General features: G+C 33.5%; 1 protein-coding gene and 1 long non-coding RNA gene across 2 annotated transcripts in view; both read right to left on the reverse strand.

Moving 5' to 3' along the window:
• The window catches only part of LOC134248677 (uncharacterized), a 61,136-nt gene that overhangs the window by 30,769 nt on the left and 7,552 nt on the right, over positions 1-22,815 (reverse strand). The gene's annotated exons all lie outside the window — the stretch shown is intronic.
• LOC134248665 (uncharacterized) lies at positions 563-20,983 on the reverse strand. The gene is made up of 3 exons (XR_009988097.1): positions 20,503-20,983; positions 14,371-14,532; positions 563-1,258 (listed from the first exon to the last, which is right to left on the reverse strand). It is a non-coding gene; the product is annotated as an uncharacterized LOC134248665 (long non-coding RNA).

The following is a 22,815-nucleotide window of genomic DNA, read 5'->3' on the forward strand; positions in this document are numbered from 1 at the left end:
GGCTTAGCCACCAAAAAAGGTATACCCCAATTTTAAATGCCTATATCATGTACATATTTTAAAGAAAACAAGGGGGAGTAAGCCCCCCCCCCCCCCCGGTTCCGACCGACGCCTATGAAAATATATGAAAATATGTTTTTAAAGGTTTCACCAATACAGGTCCTATTCTAATATTGTGTCGTTTTAGGTAAATATTAGGTGTATCTGAGTGTGACTAAACAAACTCCATAGGCCTATGTCACTGTGTCAATTCTCTGGGATTACTTTCGTTCCCTACGAATTACCGGGCCGAGAATTGTGAAATCGAAATCAGGGTTTTTTGGAAATATATAAATGAAAAACTATTCAATAATTTGTCATGAAACTTACAGATGTATTCAAATTCAACGCCAAATTTTAAAACTGTTTGGAAATTAGAAAGCCCCCCCCCCCCCCCCCCCCCCACGAAATAGCATTGTCGTGTTTGGGATATTTTCCCCTTTTAAATTTTTTTTATTTTTTTTTGCTTTAAGTTTTTTTTATTTGATGGTGTATTTTTTTTTAATTACTTAGCCCCCCACTTTCAATTTGCTTCCGACGCCAATGAATTTGTTTTTTGAACTTGATTTTTATTAAATATCCTTCAGCCTAACAAGAAAAATATTCAAAACTTATTTTAATACACTTTCAATATACACAAGAACAACATAAAGAAAGTTTGAATATTTGGTAGTATATTAAGATTTAAACATGTACATAAAAGATGTTTACAGGTATGATATGTATCCTTATCAACATTCAAGAAAGTATTCACTTTTGTTTTTCTTGTGGATGCTCACTTCTATCTGATGTTTTCAAGCTTCTTGTGAAAAGTGTTCTTAAAATGGCATCTGCATTCAATGACATATACAATGCCAGTGGACCAGTGACTTGCATCAACTGCTTTTGAAACTGTTAACTGGCATAGAATTTCCTTTGGGACACCCAAATTGTTTCAAACATTTTACACCTGCAAGTTGCCAGATGAAATACAAAAGGATTGATACAAAAGTCATTTGAAATTTTCAATTCTCCACTCGTAGTGATGAGTGCACTGAAAGTTTTTAAGGTTGTCCTGTCTGATATCATGGGTACATCTTGTCACAGTCCTCTGAGAGTCTGTAGATTGAAGTTATGCTTTACTGTTTTCTTTAGCTTTATAACCTGGAATGATCTCTGATGTAGTTATAGAGAGCCATGCCATGTTCTGAATTTAACTTCTTCCCACTGTCACAAAGTACTGAAATAAAAATGGTTTAATTAAATATACCATATATTTTTGGGGTTTTATATGTTATGTCATGACAGTTGAGGCAAATGACTGAATACATTCTTAAACAAAACCATCCAGTGTTGTTCTAAGATTGCCAGATGTGCAGACCCATACCTGTAATTAAGCAAGATTCTGTAACATGCACAGAAGTACATGTATGATAATAAATTAGGTACAGGTCCGACAAATAATGAGTTAATATAAATCTGGCAAATAGCTATGTTTTCATTATAAAACTTAACCTTCATCATTATATTTATGTTCCCCAAACGGAGTTTGGGAACATATTGTTTTTACTTTTTTTCTGAATTTTCTTCTCCGGTACTTTTTTTGTCCGCGAGTGTTCTCGTAAACTACTCATCCGATCTAGGTGAAACCTTTTTAGGGTCACTAGGTATGTAATGTAGATGTGCGGAACGAAGGTCATTTTGCGCGCACGTGCGTGCATGTGCGCACTCGTGTAATGCATGAAATGACCAATATGATAGATATAGCCGTAACCTTTTAAATTTTTGATGAAATGCTTTGAAACTCATAATATAAGGATATAATAGTAGTATAGACATGTTGACATGGTCAAAATAGCAAGATCTCACGCACATGCATGTGCGCTTCGTTCCGATTGGCTGAAACTAAAGTCTTTATATCTTTTTTATTTTCTGACAAAATCCTTTGAAATTTTGAACATAGTCATACATTATGAAGATCTACAGCATGATATATTAAAATAATCATGAACGCACGGACATGCACGTGTGCTGCAATCTGATTGGCTAAAAGTTTAAATGCCTAAAACTTTCTTAGTTCTCAATAATACAGGGTGAAATTTCGAATATGAATAGATATAATGAATGCCTACATTATTCTACCATCAAAAGTAAATGTGAGGACGTCATGCACATGCGCGCACACACAATGCGTTAAACGACAGTATACTTAAGTCTTTTGATGTTCATGCAGAATTAAGAACTTCTAAATGTAAAGACATGTAACATACTGAAGCAGATCTTTTTACCCCTTGACCTTGATACTTAGGTCAAGGTCACTAGTAACCTGAATAAAATGTTGATATTAGCTATTTACCAAAATAACCTTGACCTATGAACTTGAAATCGACCTTAACCTTTGACCTTAACGTAGCTACGGATAGCGATCACGTGACATTGCATGTGAATTCTAAATTAAGAATTTTTCGGTTGGCTTATTCCGGAAATGCGCATAGTTCAATATGGCGGACTGCAAGTTGTAAACAACGTCATGAACGTGCTCCGAGAAAAGTACACGGGAAAGGTTATAGGAACGCTCACCCGTAAAGGTAGATCAAGTAAATTAGAGCGAATGAGAGAATACAACATCTTAAGAAACAGAAAACTATAAAACCTTTTTTATGAACTAAACTGTCTGTGTATCGCAAACGACCGACTAGCACCCCCTATTCCTAAGCAGACGACGCTGCTGGTTTGAATCTCAATCATGATATGACATGGATGAAATCGAAAGAGGGACGAAGATTTGTTGAGATGAGGAACTTGACAAATCAGTTTATATGCTCTCAGTCACAGTGATATCGTTTGTGTCTTTTCCCAAAACTTTGAAAGCGATGGTGACTCGGTACTTTATTGTATCAAATTCAATACATTAGGCCTACATGTAAATGGGTCTGATAGTACTGTATTTTTTATGGATATATCGACACTTTCCACGGGAAATCCCGGCCCCGAAAGGAATACGATGGAGAGGCCTATGATCACTGTTGGTATCAACTCAAAAGTAGCTCTTCGTAAGTCTATCTATAGATATTTACATGACATACTTTCATGATAATAGGCCTACTTTAATTCAGCATTAAACTTCACCCTTATGAGTATTAGTAAATTCAGAGAATGTATTAAAGGGGCAGTCATTCATTTGATGGGGATGGGTGGGAGGGGCAAATTTTATGGGTGTCAGATTATGTATTTACAGTGAAGGACAGATAATTTATTTTTATTTTCAAGATCACTGGGGGCCTAATTTTTGTCAGATATTTTTCTATTCAAAAAATTCCACATTTTATAACCATTTAGGGTAGGTATTTCGATTCACCTTTACAGTATTTACATTTTGACTTACAAAAATAATTTTAAGGATAAAACATGTTTGAAAAGTAAATTAATTTATCAATAATCAGATTAATTTTGTGTAAATTATAATTATTTTTGTTGCTCTTAGTGAGTGTTTCAGTTTGGTAAAATTTACAGTAGCCCTGCAGGGCAAGTTTAAAGGCATGTTTAGTAGTCCAAACTCAATATTCAGTTGTCGCGGGCCAGAGGACTACCCTTAGTGCCGAACCTTAGTGCCGAACCCTGGACAGATTATTTTTGTTTTTCTTCACTGGTAAAAACTGTGTCAGTGTGGTAAACATTGAAACTGTTTACATGTTGTTTGCTGGTCTGATGAAATTGACAAATCTTTGTATTACTGCTGCTGTATAGTTAGAATATTGACCAGGCAGTAGGGCATTTTAATTTAATGTTAGATTTACTGGTTAAAAAGTTATTTGCCAATCAACTAATATAATTAAATATTGGTTTTGCTGGTATACATGTATATTTATTTGATCTATTTTTTTTTCAGCCATCAAGATGGAACTTTCTAGTATAGAACCACCAACCCATAGCAGTCCAGGGGATCTTGATGTCAGCATAATAGTCATAATGGTTAAGTCATCATTTAAATTTTGCTATGCCAAATTTAATAAGTGTAGAAAATTGGCAATTTACATGTATGAGGTGTAAATTTTTGCAAGTTATATATACTTGTATGTAATATGTAATGGTTTGGGCCATGGATATATATTCGTCCAGGGTAGCTCAGTCTGTATGGCACCTGACTAGTGATGCAGGGGTCTCAGGTTTGATTCCCGGTCCATCCATACATTTTCTCTTTTCCTGTTACATATACATGTTTTTTTTTTACCAAAATTCTATATACAAGATAAAGACATCGTGGGAAATATATTTTGACGTTGACTGCATAATATATTGTATTTGTTAAATTTTATAAATTACAGATAGATTCATCAGTACAGAGTACAAGGTATATGAATATGAAGTTTAGACCATTCATGCTGATGATGATTCAACTACTGCAGCTCGACGGAAGAATGATTTTCCACCCCTACCAAAAAAGAGCAGGACAAGAATCATTTGTTGAAAATAAACTAACATAGTCAATAGACTGCTTTTCTTTGTCAGCTTTATATTACCGAGTACATGTATCTCTTGATTGAGTGTTACATTTAAAGTGGAAACTAATCACTCCACATATGGATGTCTTTCCATTTTTCATATTTAATCTACCCTGTTTTTATGTCTGGTGTGGTAATAGATCACTCAACATGCAGCCTTTCATGTTTAATGTACTATGTTATGTTTTGTATATGTCAGTTGCAGTATTACACTGCTGTAGAGTGTAGATTATTCTTTAAAAAAAAAAATGTATGCATAATTTAATGTCGACTTGTGATGTCGGATTCAGTAATAGGCCAATCAACAGATATTCTCTATTATGCATAATCTACACTGTGAGTGTTTTTCAGGCTTTTTAATTAGCTGCTCCAAATATTCATGTAGAATCTTTTTTTTTTAACTTTTTATATAAAATATCCTGCATCAAGTGTTATGTCCCAGTGCAGCAATGTCATTTTAATTTTAATTTTTAGGTATAGTTTATGTAATTTCATTTCTCAGGTCAAGGACGGTTTTAGACTAAGCCCATTTTAAGTTTTATTTTTCTCTGTTTAGCGTCCAACCTTCAATCAAAAGCCTACCTACATGACTACATGTACCTATTTGTAAAAAAAAAAATAAACTAAAAATTAAAACACAGAATGTACGTGTATCATGTCTATAGTTATAATAATAGTGTAAATCTGAGGATTTTATTTCATCAATCTGCTTTTCTGGTAGAAATATCTATTCTTCAGCAAAATCAAAATAATAAATGCCTAAAGTAAACAACCTATGACATATTTATTGTACATATTTGAGAAATTGACAGAACTCAAAGATGTCAACAAAAATATTCAAGTGTAGGGGTTGTGATTTTGTTTGATTGTCTGATACATGTAGGTGTCAAAAACCAAGGTGCGTTTGGATGCCAAGCAGAAAAAAGACTTGGAATGGCCTATTAAATGTTATTATCCTACCTGCTCATGGAATAAAATGACTTTTGATCAATTTGAAAGAGTACTGATAATATTTTTTTCAATGATATTCTTATTATTCTATGAAATAGAAATTTGTGAATTTTGCAGTGCTATGTCAGATGGATTTCTTTATTCTGTATGACCAAAATCTATTTTCGGACAAATTAAGTAGAATAGATTTGACATGTTAATAATTAGGGGGATTTTTGACAATGCAATGAACAATATCAGATGCATAAAAGGAGGGGGTGTATTTGACCATTATGTAACTTAATACATAGAGAATAATACATACCCTTTTCCATATCACATCCTGTATCAGCCCGAGACACCAATATCAGCCAGAGGGCCGAAGGCCCGAGGGCTGATATTGGTCGAGGGCTGATACAGGATGTGATGTGGAAAAGGGTATGTTTTATTATATTTATTACATACTTAGTAATAAAATACAGAACACATTAAGTTGAGAAGAAAATAAATAAATAATCATCTTAAAATGTACACAGTCTATTGTCTCATAAAGTTTAGGTTTGTTTCTGTACTTCTATTTCAAGTGTCCCCAATCCTTAAATTGAAAATAATCTATTGTATTTGTAAATTAAAATTAACCTTATTTTCAAAAAGTTAAAATAAATAGAATATGAACCAACCAAAAATTTTGTATGATCACAAGTACTGTTTTTGTTGTTTAATTTACTAAGGGTGTGATAGTGATCCGTATCAGCACTGCAGGGCCTATAACCTATATCAGCCCTGCAAATCCATATCAGCCCTGCAGGGCTGATACGGCTTTTGTGAAGTCAGCCATATCGCATATGCAAAAAACCTGTATTTATTACTAAGTATGTAATAAATGTAGTTAATTACCTCTTAATGTTGCCAAGATTTCTGAGTGAGAAATAGTACTGGACATTTTTGTCATACAATATATTTTTTTTGAAATCTATAAGAAAACATAGAATTTGTTTGCATTAAAGTAATCAAAAGAGATCATGTTTAAGAATTTTTAAATGTGTTTTTTTTTTAAATTACATTTTTGTTCAAGTATCTATTGTTGAAATATAAATTCATTTTTTAATTTTGTTGAGGAACTTTTTATGGATAATTTCAATATTGGTTTAATTACATGTTTTATTGCGAGGGGAGAGGGGAGGTAACTCTTCCAAGTTATTACTCTACATGTACTATTATTTCATAAAAATATTTTCTTTAGTCATTTATTAGCAATTGATTTTTACTTCTGATGTATTTCTTCAGTTGTTTTTCCCTAATTTGCTATGCATTTTTTTGATTAGTCACTTTAATCATTATTCTTACCTTTACGACGGGACACCAAAAGAGGGGGGGGGGGGGGGTAGTTGTGGACCATCTGGTACCTTTATTAGCTCTCAATGTGACCAAGATTTTTTGAGTGAAGAATAGTATTAGACAGATCTTTCATATAATGATAAAAAATAAAAATTCTATTGGACATATTTTTTTTTAGAATTAAAAAAGTGTCAAATTTGTGTGCATGAAAATGGCCAAATTAGTCGAATTTCAAATTTTCTACATGGATTATTCTCTTAATTTATATATGTTCAAACAATCTATTGTTAAAATAAGTTAATAGTATCAATATTGTTTAAAAATAATTTTTAATATTGAATGCATATTGCACAATAAATTTTTTATGGGTAATAATTATCTTGTATTATGATTTTTGGAGTGACTGGAAAGGGGAGGTAACTCATTACCCACTGGTTCCGTAATTTACCCACAATGCCATGTTCATATTTCGACTAAATGTTCATTACACATCCCTTTACACCTTGTGAAAATTTCAACAAAATCTATTGACAGGTTTTTTGGGGGGTCAGGTGTCCTTAGCTACCTTAACCCAAGGGTAGAAAGACCCCCCCCCACACACACACACAAAGTAGAGAATCGCTTTAAAGCTCAAATTACACCTCGGACCCACATAACATCTCAAGGAAACTGCAGAAAAGAGCTCGAGGAAAGAGTATTAAAATATTTGATGTGAGTTTCCAAAGTATATAGAAATTATTAATTTAATTAATTACAAATCCTGTCGTGTTTGAAATTAAAGTACAGATGAACAAAGTTGGTATATAAGCCTTCTATGTTTACATGTATTTATTCGGATGTCGTTAATAGCATTCAATTCTACCGATTTGAAACAATATTTTAATGCCAAGCATCCTTTGTTTATTTAACCTTTGAAATTTAATTGATTTTTTTTAGAATTACGCAATCCCCAGAAACTCAAAATCAATATACATGTACGCTCCTTCGTAAAAAAAAATATCAGGTATTTGCATTCATGAAAAATATATTAATAAGAAGGTCTTACAGAATATTGGTCACATTAGCTGATACGAATGTCTTTATAAATATCTATTGTAAACCCCAGAAAGTAGCCTCCTATGTATTGGAAAAAATAAATAGTTCCGGTCAAAAACCTTTACATGTATATATTTATTTACATAGTATATAAAATTTACTAGGCACAGGTACCAGAGTTGTCAAAATGACCAGAGAGGAGATATAGAAAAAAAAATCTGAACAGATTAAAGGAAAATCCCTTTTCTATGCATGGAACTAAAATTGACTTAGTTTATTTTGATTGGTTAGCCATCGGCGTGATATCTTTAGTCGACTTTAACACTGCCTTGTCGTCGGAATAAAACCAACTTTGAGCCCAAGGTTAAAATCAGTAGAGAATTTAAATGTGAATAGGTATTTCAAAAAATGATATATACTTGAAATGTGGTAACTTTATATCTGTATTTTTTCTATTATTCGCGGGATAGAAAGATGTGTTAATCGCTTAACCAACATGCCACGATCATCTTGCATATGCATGTACATGTGCGTGTGCGCCCATGCAAACGTTAAACGATATATAGTTGATATCATTGTAACTTTTATATCTTTCAATGAAATCCTTAAAGACTTAGTATATTTATAAAAGGTCTTACAGGAAAAGCTATGGCACGAAAAGGGATATGGGAAGCGTTTGGGGAACATCTGTAACGGTCCCCGTTACAATTAGCCCTAGTTATCAATAATTTGATATGAAAATCAGAATTTATTATTATAAAAAAAACATTGAAACTGTGTACAAGGGTACTTCTCCAATTAAATAGTATGATGACGTGACATGTCTTGATAATTAAAATTGGTAAAACCTTAAAGGGGGTGTAAAAGATCACTTAAATGATTGACAGTCTGATATTTTTGGATATATTGCATACCTTTATATCACTTGTTTTAATTCATTGAATGAAATGAAAAGTAAAACAAGAGGCCCATGGGCCACATCACTCAACTATGCACATGGGCTAGTAAGGTAAAAACACAAATCAGCCGAATTGAAAAGTTTACTTGGGGAGGCAAAATCAATTTATATTACTTGAGCATGTTGAGAATGCTACCATATCAATAAAGCTTAAATTATACATGCATAACTAATTCACTTTGTTGTTCTTGAAAAGATTATGAAAGATTTTTTCCTACAAATTACTATGTAAATCATTGTTCTTCCATTCTGGACCCTTCAAACCCCCACCACCACCTCCACTCTCTCATGCTGTCATGATTTGGATAAAGTTGCATCAACACTACCTTACACTGCTTCCATATATTATAAATCATAGCTTTGCTGTTCCTGAAAAGAGGATTTTGTTTAAAACTTTGATTGCTCATTATGGCGCCACCCTACCCCTGATAGTGGTTGTGGTTGTGGGGGAGGGGGCAGGGGGGTTGAGGGCAGAGTCATAATTAGTGCTGGGTATCGTGACTGAAAAATCGTATCGCGATATATTGCAATTTTATATTTTGTATTGCAATATATCACGATATAAATATTTAATAATTTTTTGCTTTTCGTCAAGGTTAAATGAAAACACAGAGTCAAATTACATGTATTCTCGAGTTGATATTCCAGTTGCCTGAACGCGTTATGTCAGTGCAAGTGGCAAGATAAGTTTTTTTGTGGCACAACTTGCTGAATTCAATTAACAGTCTAGTCGAACCCTCAAACGGGGGTAAACGGATGTTGGAAATCCATACCCTCAAACGGCGGTACGGCGCATGCGCAGACACTCAAAAAAGTGCCATTTTCACGGAAAAACGTGTGGTCCGTGATGGATTATTTCGTAGCTCTGTATGTACTCAAATTTGATAGATTAAAGATGTTTAAAGAGATTGTATTACAAAAAAGTATATGTTTATTGTAAAAATCGAGACTTTTTCTCTCCCAAAGTGAGCGTATTCTGTGCCTTGACCTCCATGTTTGATACAACTAGATTTTTTATGCATAATCTAATAAAACGGATGAATAAACAAACAATGTTTAGTTTTAAGTTAAACTACATATAATTCTGTTCCCCGGTAGTACAAATTTTGTGTAATGAGCATGTTATTTATTATTTTTCGATACTTTCTTCTGTGCCTGTCCGAATTTCCTCTGTCTTGTAAACAAACTTTTGTGTTTCAGAAATGAGGTAAAAAAAAACGAAAGTTAATTTATTATTTTTTTTAAAGTGAAAACAAAGTGTAGACGATTCATTATTGCAAGCTTGTTATTTTTTTTTTTTTAAATATTTTTTAAAAAAGAATTATCTTTCTTGCACTTCCGCTTTCTCGCGTTGCATTAAGGGAAGGAAAACCCTAGTTTGGGGGTATATCCCCGTTAGAGGGTTCGACTAGACTGACTAACTTGTAATACTCAGATTCAGCTTTAACATGAAGGGGTTTCATATAACAGTTGTTGTCGTTTCGTTTTTGAAAGGGACATGTCTCTGGTTTCTGATCACACTTCACGTCGCTTGCCGCCATATTTTACCTTGAAAAGGGCAAATAACTCTTTTTGTATCAATTTATAGCATATCGAACCCGAACCGGTATATTCACAAAAAAATACTGTGATACGTATTGTGAAGAACAAAATCGGGATACACCGGTTAACCGGTAATATCGCACAGCACTAGTCATAATATAATCAAATTAGCTTAAATACACTACCTGAATCTGCTTTCATATTTATGACAGATATGAAGAAATTGAACAGAACTCAAAATGAAAGTCCATCAAATAATACAAAATAGGAGTGGAGCAATTACGAACCTCCAAAACATCAGAGGTGGGACCAGGTGCCATTGAGGAGTGAGCATCCCCTGTTGACCGGCCAACAATCATGGTTTTGTTGTTCTTAACAATCTTGGGAAGAAGATTGTTTGAAGAAAATTCCCATGTATGCATTTTACTATAAAACTTCAATTGTGGACCTCCTACCTTACTCAAGGGGGTCATAATTTGATCAAACTTGAATCTTTTGACACCTGTCAGAGGATGATTTCACATAAGTTTCATCTTGAAAAGATCTTTATGAAGGTTTTTATATTATGTATTCCTTTGTAAAACTTTGATTATGGCCCAAACATACATCCCCCCTTCACACACACAGGGGGATCAAGGGTTCCCCTTAATTTCTCATGTAGCAGGAGATTCAAAAGAAAGTAGGAGGCAACAGATGCTAGTGCCAAAGACGCAAGCCTTCAAGGCAGTCAGGAGACATGCTCTCCTGGGAAAATTTTGAAAATAAGAAGCCATTCGGACCTATTTCCCCCATTTCAGACAGAAAAATTGCCCAGCAGTGGAGAGAGGATGAAAATGTGAAAAGTTTACGATGACAACCAGACAAAAAGGACAATGAAGACAACAACTGAAAATTAATGGACAAATTTTGATCAGAAAAGCTCACTTGAGCTTTCAATTGGTGACAATGACAATCAGAGACCAACCTAGACCAAAATTTAGGGAGACTTCTCTTCTTCCTCTGTGAAATTAAGGGAGAAATTTTAAAATCTGAATTAAAATTTGAAGTCTTGGGGCGCATATGTGGCGCATGTTGAATGATCATTTTGCATGTATAAAACTTTTTGAAAATCAAATAATTTTATTATTTATATCTTAAATATAATTCAACAATTTTTCTGTTTTTATTACATCTGATTAAAATTGAATAAAAAAAAAAAATAATCTTTAAAATGTCCCCCCTTTTAGAAGTAAATAAATACCTAAACTAGCCAAAAAAAAAAAAAAATAAAAATAAAACAATGACAATGTTCAACATGTAAAAGTTTCTTGTTGATAAACTTGTTTATCAAACTTTTTTTAAAAAATTAATTTCTTGCATTGTATGCATAATCAACTTTTAAATTCTGTTTCTACATTTTAGATTTTCAGTCTCCTGGCATAGTCATAATTTTGTTGTATTCTTTCAAAATTTGTTAAATTCTTTTTCTAATTGATGCACTTATGATTGAACCACTTACAGAATAATGTTTACCACCCTTACCAAAGTAAAATTATTGCAGCAATATTGCCGCTATATTGCGGCAACATTGCAGCAACACATTTTTGTCACCAGAAAAAAGCTTTTTGGGTTAGTGAAATATCACCGCTAGCGGCAACAACTTCTGGTGACATTCTGGCAATACTGCCAGAAAAAAATGAAATATCACCGCTAGCTGCAACAACTTCCGGTGACATTCTGGCAATACTGCCAGAAAAAAACTTTCTGGCAACATCTAGGATTACCCATGAACCATTTGTTGAGCATGCTCAGTCATTTACTTCCTCTTTTTAAATAAAGTGGAGGGAATTCAAAGGCAAGCATGTTTTGCTTCATTACTGACTTGTATTAAGTTAATTAGAGTTGTTAATTGTGTACAGTGGGATTAGTCAAGATGAGTGGTAAGACTGCATAGTGTGGAATGACTAGAAAAAAGAATTCAAGCAGAATTATAGGAATGTGTACTCTGTCTCCATATCATCAGACTTGGTGAGTCAAAACCAATATTCTTTTTGAGATGAATGATTCAATGGAGATAAAATTGGAAAAATTATATGTGTTTCAATTAGTGCTTGTGCATGCATACTAGACTTGTTTGTCTATATATCCTAGAGTAGCAGGAAAAGATGAATTAAAGCATGTAAATATTTGAAAATTAATGCAGAGTTACTGGAAATTTTCACAGTGGCATATTAATATTGTTTCTATAAACATTTTTTATGTGCCCGTCTCGATAGATCGGGGGTACATATTGTTTTTGTCCTGTCTGTTTGTTTGTAAACTTTAACCTTAACCATTACTTTTGAACCAATGAGAGGTAAAGATTTCATATTTGGTATGTCTACTCCACTAATTAAGTTCTTTCAAATGACATCAAGGTCTATGACCTTGTAAACGTGACTGTGACCTATATGCTAAAAATAGATTTTTTGAATATTCATCATAACTTAAAATTAATGAAAGATAGAGACTTTATATTTAGTATGCATAATTCACTAATAAAGCTTTTTCAAAAGACACCTAAAGGTCAATGACCTTGAGACCTTGGCTGTGACCCATATCCTTAAAATAGATTTTTTGAACCTTGGACATAAATCTTGAGCCATAAAAGTTAGAGAACTTGTATTAAGTATGCACCCTTCATTAATTAAGCTCTTTCAAATAACACCAAGGTCAATAACCTTGGGACCTTGACTGTGACCATATACTTAAAATAGATTTTTTTAAACTTCAACGTAACTTTTGAGTCATAAAAGATGGAGAATTCATATTTGGAATGCACCCTTCACTAATTAAACTCTTTCAAGTAACACCATGGTCAATGACAATTTGACCTTTACTGTGACCCATATGCTAAAAATAGCCATTTTGATCCTTTGCCATAAATTTTGAACTATAAGAGATAGAGACTTCATATTTAGTATGCATACTCCACTAATTAAGTTCTTTCAAATGACACCAAGATCAATGACCTTGTGACCTTGACTGTGACCCATATGCTATAAATAGCTTTTTCAAACTTTATTGCCACCAGGCGCATAGTGTTTCACAAACATATTTTGATTTTCATTCTGATGATCAACATAATTTTCTATCTGTTCTAAGAAAAGCAGAAGTAGCTATTTTTTATTGACCCTGTGGCTTGCTATTGTTTGTTATATTCCTCAGCACAGTTTGTTAATTGTTAGATTGATAGATCATTATTTCTATTAAATACCAATTTATATCTAACTTTCATATGAAAAAACGATATAATAATGCCGGAAGATGTTGCCAGAAGAAAAATATTTTGGTCATGATTTGCAGCAATATTGCCGCAACCCCTTTCTGGCAATATTGCCGCAAAACTAATTAACATACGAAAAACGATATAGCCGCAATATTGCGGCAATAATGCCGGAAGATGTTGCCAGAAGATCAATATTTTGGTCATGATTTGCAGCAATATTGCCGCAACCCCTTTCTGGCAATATTGCTGCAAAACTAATTTACATACGAAAAACGATATAGCCGCAATATTGCGGCAATGTATTGCCAGAATGTTGCTGCAATATTGCGGCAATAAAGCCAGAAGATGTTGCCAGAAGGTCAATATTTTGGTAAGGGCAGATGTGTAATTTCTTAGACAATTAATAACTCCACAATTTAACAGTAAAAATATGTCTGTATTCACAACATGAATGAATTATTTGACAACAAAAAGATCTAAAATCATCTTTGGCATGACATCATAGCTGTCCAGCTGTTTTGCATCTTGTTAAGTATAACTTGTAGTTAGGTGATTTTAAAATTACAGCGAAGTTTGGAGGTTAGGACCTAAAGCAATTATTTTGCCTCAGTTTTCCCCTGGGTTGGTCCATGGAGAACAGACAATGGACAAATTTTAATCAGAAAAGCTCACTTGAGCCATTGGCTCATGTGAGCTAAAAATCTACGACTGGATGACTGAGCTGTCATCTGCTGTACCTGTACTCCTTCTATATGCTAATGGGATGTGAGAACAAATTCTATATATGTCCTAGAACTTACTTTATAACATTAATTTCATACATGAAGATGAGTTTCCTTTCTGGGGATACTGATCCTTCAAACTCATTGTTACTGTTAGTCTTTGGTGCTGGAGACTTTTGATGTTTCAGCCTGCATCTATTCATCTGTCTCAAGTCACTGCTTCACTTGTACTTCTGCTATCTGTTTTATCAATAATTAATTTAATACAATTGTGTTATAAGATCTAAGATTAAGAATAAGCCTATATATGTGTCAAACAGACAGAAACTTTAACCAAAATCTTTACATGTACATGTATATCATTTTCTATAAACAGGTACAGTAAAACTTGTTTAGTATGAACACAGATATAGTAAATTCACAGATATAGCCAGGTTTTTGGGGGTCCCTGGCATTATACTGACTTTACAATTCTTTCTAATATTTTACAGTTATAACAAACTCTGATATTAATTAACAGATTTACAGATATCCCTAAGTGATTTTGAGTTCCATAGAGGTAAAATGCAATGAAATTTACATCTTTAAAAATCTGAAAATTTTATACACTGAACTAATTTTTTTTATCAAGTATTTGTAAAATGATTTAATTTAAAATAAAACCTGATTTATCCAACATGTCCAAGTTATGCTTTGTATCAATTGCTTCCCTAACATGTTTGGTTGTTAAAATACATGTACTTGGAGGAAAATGTGCATATAGCGAATTCACTATATAATTATATACGTACATGTAGTTATACAAATTTATGATACGTATGTAACAATATATAAATGGTGCCTGTTTTGTAGGGTAACTTTTGAAATTGACACCCCAAGGAAAACCATTGTCAACCGACGCGTCAGCAAGTTTTACCATAACAGTTCACTCTTCAGTGAGTAATCAGCCTATGGTTATCTTATTACAGAGATATAAATTTTGTTACAAAATTTATATCTCTGTTATAAGTTGCCATTTCTCTGCACTCAACATATACAATGTATAACGTTGAGTGCAGAGAAATGGCAAAATATATTATTGATCAACATCCTATCCTTGAGAAATATAAATGCTTTTTAGCACACCTCAGGTTTTCAGATCACCCTTCATCTTTATCTAGCTGTCTGTCTGTCTGTCCTTCTAGGCCTAAAATAAAATATTAATTTTTGCAGTTGCCTACTTACCCACTGAAAATGCACCCGACCCAAACTTTTTTTTTACCCATTTTGTAGTTTGTTTTTTTTTTCAAATATTTAAGGATACTGAAAGAGTTTCATTGTCAATTTTTTTCTTTATAAGTAGTTTATACCAAGAGTGAAGCTGATTCATGTATAATAGTAGGCCTTAATAAAACTTTATTTTGTGTTATCTAACAGAAATCTTACATTTTTTTCAAAAAAAAAAGAATGCCTTCCTACAAGTCCTACCTACCTACCAAGTCTAAAAATTATAGGTTGGCAACTGCAAACAAAGAAGCTCGGCCCAATCTCACTCAGTATCTTACAGTCCATCCGTAAACTTTCGACATTTTCAACTTCTTCACAACAACCACTGGGCCAATTTTAACCATACTTAGTCAGGTTAATACAAAGCATCCCTCAGTGAAGGTGAGTTCAAATTTTTCAATGAAGGGAAAAAACAAAAATAGGGCAGGGTCATTAAAAAAAATCTTAAGAGCCACTGGCCCAGAAAAGCTGATACTCATTTGGAAGTATCTTGGGGTAGTTTTAAGATACTGAATTGTTCAAACCATGACCCGCTGGGGGTTAGGGTGAACCTGGTGGAGCTATAATAAGGAATCTTAGTTTTAAAAAGTTAGTATTTCTTCCATTGGGCCAGATAAACCATACAGGCCAACTTTTAAAACAAGAGCCCCATCGCTCACATGAGTAACTTTGGTGATGCAGTTCTTTACCGGATTTCCCCTCTTCTTATATCTAGTGTGGCCCTATCCCCACCCCCAGTCATGATTATGATTTTAATAATTTAGAATCTACACTACCACAGTGTCTAACCGACATACTAAACAAACCGGAAGTTCCTGCGTTTCTTCGTTGACAACATGATGCAGTCATATAGTTATAAAAATAAACCGGCAATTAATCAAAGACATGTTAAGTATTTAAATGTGTTGTCTATTAAAACACATAGATATATGATGAAAGGTTCCCCAGGAAACACAATTTTGCAAACATGTAGCTTTGTTTTTAAACAGAGTGCAAAACGCAGTGCAGTGTAGTTGGGTGAAGACTTGAAAAGATATATTATGGCGTTAACGTTCATCCTATATTCGGTAATACTTATATTAAATAATGAGAAATAAAAGTATTGGGGTATTCAAACGTAATTTTTTCCTAATTATGATTGGATTATCCTTAATTTTACTGATTTAATCAAAATGCGACTGTATCCGTCGTTCAATATTTACTGTATGTGTCGTTGTGCGGGACAGTATTTTCGTTGTATGAGTCGTTAGTAAATAATGTGCGTTCTTAATTGAAAAGTTCTAGCATAAATTTATTCTATTTTTTTCTTTCCTTCATGACTCCAAATTGAAATATCATTGTCTCTTGTCTTTAGGCTGTTTTCTCTTGTGGAAATGTGATAAAATTATGGACGTTTTGCGATTAGACCATTTTTTTTTCAATATAGAAGCTCTTAAAAGAAAAGTGAATAAAAAATCATTTACATAATTAAACTTCCTATTTACAGAGACTAAAGTAAAAATCTTTTTTCAACCAATTTCCTATAAAAGACTGATAAAATCTTGTCGCTAAGAAAGCATTAAACGTTACAAGAACTTATCCTCCGATAAAAATTAAGGTAAAAAACGTTAAATTATAAATTATAGTTTCAAATTTATTATTACTGTTATAGGTATTTAAGGATACCATTCTTTTACTGTACATGGTCGTTATGCGTTTATCAATCCTATTCTTTCAACTTTCAACAGATTCATAATTTACAAACGTTCCTATTTTCTATGTGCAAACAATATTTTTTTCTAACACTACAGGGTGCTGTTTTACAAAAGAGCTACGACTAAGACCAACATTTAGTTTTGCTTGTAACTTTCTAATTTACATAAAATGACAATGGTTCAATTTTTTAAAAAATAGGAATACATAGAACGATGTTTTAAAGCTATCAATTTTGAAGAGACTAATTAATTTGGTATTTTCTACAATCATTTGAAGTTTTTGGTCTTAGTCGTACGTTCTTTTGTAAAACGGGCCCCTGTCATATAAATGAGGCATCAGTTCCAAAAATGATTGCAAAACAAAGTTTACAATTTCATGTCCTACTTAACGGACTAAGTTCAATCAGCGTTAAACCTTGTTGCCAGTGCATGTAAATTTTCCAACATTGATCGCAGAAAGCCATATATATTTATATTTTGCACTTTACCAGAACAAATAACAGTAGTTTGTGATTTTACATCATTCATGGAGCGTTTATGCCTTTTGAGGCCTTGTCTTCTTATAGCATGACTGTAAGAACCGGAAAGGAGGGGTTGCCCCAATAATTTTGCGATAAATGGAATACTATAGCAAACATAGCTACATGCACTATTAATAATGCTACTATATGCTCCCTCAGTATAAAAACCGTATGATGACGTTTTTTGCTTGTCAAGGAAATTTTCAGAGTTGATATTGCTGCCACCCCCTACCCCCTCCCCTACATTGAATATAGTGCTTCCTAGGGTAAGCACAAAAACAATGTTGCATCATTTTACTTTTGATGTCTTTTAAACTGTCTCTAATATACAGTCCTTCATCCTTAAGAAATTTTTAAAAAAGGGAAAGTAATCATTATTGCGCATTTGTTTTATAAAAAACATTGTTAATGCAACATTTTAAAAATAAATGTAAGTCTCGTGAGTTACCCATTTGACCTTTTCTGTTTTTGTTCCCGTTTGTCGATATATGTCGTGTGTTCATAGTTTTATTTATTGTTTTATACCCCCGCTTGAAAAGCGGGAGGGTATATAGTCCGTGTTACGCTTTGGGGTGCCCATCTCTTATCCGCAACCAATCTCATACCACTAAATGTAATTTAACATAGAATCTTTATTACATATTGCCATTGTGCACCTCCTTTTTTACTCTTTGATCCGACACATATTTTGGGTTTCCCATGGCAAAACATAGACATTGTCATTATATTCATATGAGAGGCGGGGGTATCATTTACTGAGCTCATTGCTCAAAGTACCTCTTTGGGGGTGGGGGGGTGGGGATTTGCTTTTCTTTTCTTTTTTTTTAATTTGTTGTTGGTTTTTTTTTTGTTATATTTATTTATTTGTGTGTGTGTTTTGTTTTAATCTTTTATTGACAAATATTAATAATGTCGTTAATTCTTCTCAAATTTTAGACGCCAAAATTAGGTTTAAATGAAAGCATGAAAATCTCTGACCGTGAGTTTAAATGTATGTATTACATGTGGTACTCAGGTGACCGTCAAGACTTGTGGATCTCTTGTTTGTTCAATTACATGCCAGTACAACTTGCGTTTTTTTTTAGGAACGAACAATACAATTCGAACAATCTCGTTTGAAACGACGCATACAGTGATTAAAATGACAAGAGTGTTTTAAATTGTGTGACTTCATAACTTAACATTTAAATATAAAACTCCGAAGCATGCATGTCATTTTTTTGTACTATAATTTGCAATATTTGCCATTTCGGGAAATAATCATATCTCTTGTGGACTAGAAACAACGTACAAACAATCCATGCATGTGAAAATATGTGAGCAAACGATTGCGTTTTTAAATTTTCTACCTACATATTCATTTAATTTTAATACAAACAACTGAAACTTATTCAGCGGGATATGACGAATGATATTTACGTTAATTCAGCATGTTTGTTTGTCAATAATGATGCTAAATTTGCATTTTAACGGGTACTTGTTCTTCTCTAGGCCTGTTTACACGCTTCGATACGCAAGAACTTCCGGTTTGTTTAGTATGTGGGTTAGACACTGTGACTACCCCAGGATGCTTCCACCTAAGTTTTAGCTTTTCTGGCCCACTGATCAAGCATGACCCCCGGGGATAGGATAGGGCCACACTAAGGAATCCAAGTTTCACATAGAAATAATTATAGGATTTAAAATCTACCATTAGATAAATATTTTGCCATATTTCCATAACTTGAAAACCTTTTATAAACGGTTTATAAAGTGTGAATTCCGACGTCAAGTTTGTCAGTTTCTAACCTGTCTATGTATTTCTAAAATTTCAACATCTGGCATAATTGTCTAGGTCAGCGGTAGCAATTAAAACCATTATAATGACTGTTAGCACAGTTGACATCTGTTATCAGTGGCAATAGACAAAGTATATCCTACTAAACATTTAAAAAAGCCATGTTTTCTGTACACAGCAATACTGTATTATTCAAAGCGAATCAGTAAAAAATCTTGATTTTGGAAAAATCAGTAAAAATTGGGGAATTATATTCATAGACAAGCGGTATAGACATGTTTCAAAATCAGTAGACTCTCGAAAAAATGGGAAAAGTTGGCATGTATGAAAAACTGAAATTTATGTGGAGGCATCCTGGGATAGTGTTGAATCTGATTTGTTAAGGTCATGACCGCTAAGGGTAGGATGGTGCCACAAAAGGGAGACCAAGTTTTATATTGAAATATATAGGAAAAATCTTCAAACTTTTTCTTCTAAAGAACTATGGCCCAGAAAAGCTGAAACTTATGTGGAAACATCCCAGATTAGTGTAGATTCTAAATTGTTTAAATTCTAATCATGATTGGGGGATGGAGGAGGGAACAATTAGCTCCTTCACAATAACTGAGGTACTACTCTTTTGCTGGGCAAATTTGTAAAAATTGGCAAGGTTTTTGTTGATAAATAATTAAAATGACGTATACAAGACAACTACATTTACTTTTAAGTCATATTTTGCCAAAATATGTCATTTTGCCCTGCAAAAGATTAGTACCGCAGTTATCGTGAAAGAGTCTATAGGCATTACAAGGGGGATATTGGATAGATAGCGATTTCATCAAAGTAACTCAGGTGAGGGATGTGGCGCATGGGCCTCTTGTCAAGTTTCAGCTTTTGACAGCTGAGAAAGTATATCCATTGAGACATAACAGGTAAAACTTCACTGGGAATGTATTTTTAATGCATTACATACCTTAACAAAAGGGATGCGGTCACAACATGATGTTTCGAACCCATGTTTGTACCCATCACTGCATCAGACACAGACAAATCTGACCTCCTCTAGGCCCCTATAATCAGATGATAACAACATCGTCCTTCTCGATTGCAAGAAAAATCTATTGACAGATTAATGAGAATTATGATTACCAAACCTATTTCATTTATGTGTAAAATAAAACAACTCATTTTCTCTCAAAATACTCAAGAAACATGATATGATTTACTGACTAGTGGCTTGTTTAGTGTTTATATATAGCTCTTACCTCCGATCGAAATGGTCCTGACTCCTGGCCTGGTGGACACTCGCATTCAAGATTTTATATGACACACGATTCATCCGTCGTAAGTTGGAGAACACCTTCTGCATTGAACGACTACTTTACTTTTCCCTGAAAGCTCTAAATTAACCACCAAACACCCGTTACACCGTGAAGACGAGCGACAACAGTCCAGCTCCATTTTACATCGCAAGTCACGTGACGGAATACAAGTTTTATATAGACCTTGTCATGTGACGCAAAGCGGCCAATGGGGTTAAACTGCGGTGCGTTCTGTATACAGATAATGTAGTAAACTCAAAACCGGAAAACACCGAGAATCATCTAGCTATCTTTTAAGATAATTATTCTATTTTGCTTGTTTGCATTGTTTATTTACATGTCAAACGCATACAAATAAAATTTTTGACTGAATCAAACACAAATCTAGTTTTAATATAAAGGCTTAAGATTTTATCAATAAGACCAAAAAAATATAATATATATTTTTAAAAAAGAATTGAACGACAATGTTTAAAATGACTGCTAAAGATAAAGCGATATCATCAACATTATTATAATATTTTTAATCTAACACTGTCTAAGAGATCGATCAAATATAGCCTGTTTAAATAACTGAGTAATATACATGTATACAGTGTACATGAATAGTGCGTGCGAATCCTTCAAATTAAGTTTAAATGCCACCGGTGGAGATCACGGGTGCATTAAGTTATGCAACATCATCATGTATACTACTGTCATAATGTTGCTACATGTAACCTGTAATAAATCTATCAATGTATGCCATGTCATGGCGTTGTGTCGTACATATATGTCAGATGTATATATTTCCCCGTGTCAGTAATTTTAAGGGCTTTAATTTATAACTACACAAGTTGCTGTCCTTTAAAAAAGGACTGCAATACGTGGACCATATGCATGTGTTTCTAACCGAAATTCAATAAAAAAAAATCTAGGTGCAGTGAATATTCATGTAGGTTTGTTCACATTTTCTACAATGATCTGCCAACTTATGACTGATTGTAGTCTCAAAACAAAATCGTTTAATTTTATCTCTGGTTAACCTTTAGTTTTGTCAATAAAAAAATAGGCTATTGTAATACATGTAACCCATAATGGCTGTGACTTTACACCTGTTCTGGATTGAAATCTATCCTGAGAAAAATAGACAAGATGGTACACGTGTAGCACAACTCTGTAAAAGTCAGATATTTTGTCAGAGCTCCCCCCCTCCCACATTAATAAAACCGTTGCTACAGATCTCTATTTGACAGTTTTTGGATTGCTGAAATATCAAATTATTTTGCGAGTCTTGATGCACAAAACTAATGCCGGTGAAAACTTGTTTATCTTTTAACAGCTTTAACTAGTCGTTGAATGACGTTTTTCAATGCAAGTTGCTAAGTTACATGAATTGTTCCTATATAATGCAAGTTCTTCATAGTTTTTGAAATGCTTGTGCCATTGAACATGTAGAATCAATGTTTAGTGTGTATATAAAAGTATATGGATAAGAGAGAAATTCGGATTTGCCAATGAATATATAAATGTCATATGCGCGATTTGTTAACAAATGGCATATTCTAATTTGAATAGGGCGAATTATTCGACGGGCAAGTTGCCTAAGGTGCGAACTCTCTAGCATCCTTGCGCATGCGTAGCCTGTTGTTTGCCCATGGCATCCGGTTTAACTTCGCTTATATACTGCGTGGACCTCAGGGTCCACGCAATAAATGTGTATTTTTTTTTTACAAGATGTCCAACCTTGGTCTTGACGGTCACCTTAGTATTAATTTCCTATCATCATCGGAAGCCGGGGGGTCTCTCCGTTACACTATACAGTGAAACGGAGAGAAAACCCGTGGGTTCCGATGATGAGGACCCATAAATTATAAAATAAGTTCTGACAGATTAAGGTTTGTTGCCAAAAAGCAAGAGATGAATCTAATATTTAGTATCCACTCATAAATGAAGTTCTTATTTTCCCTCTATTTATCACTATC

Source organism: Saccostrea cucullata, unplaced genomic scaffold, assembly GCF_032062105.1.
Source record: "Saccostrea cucullata isolate Sc308-1 unplaced genomic scaffold, CSIRO_AGI_Scuc_v1 ctg164, whole genome shotgun sequence".
NCBI lineage: Eukaryota > Metazoa > Mollusca > Bivalvia > Ostreida > Ostreidae > Saccostrea > Saccostrea cuccullata.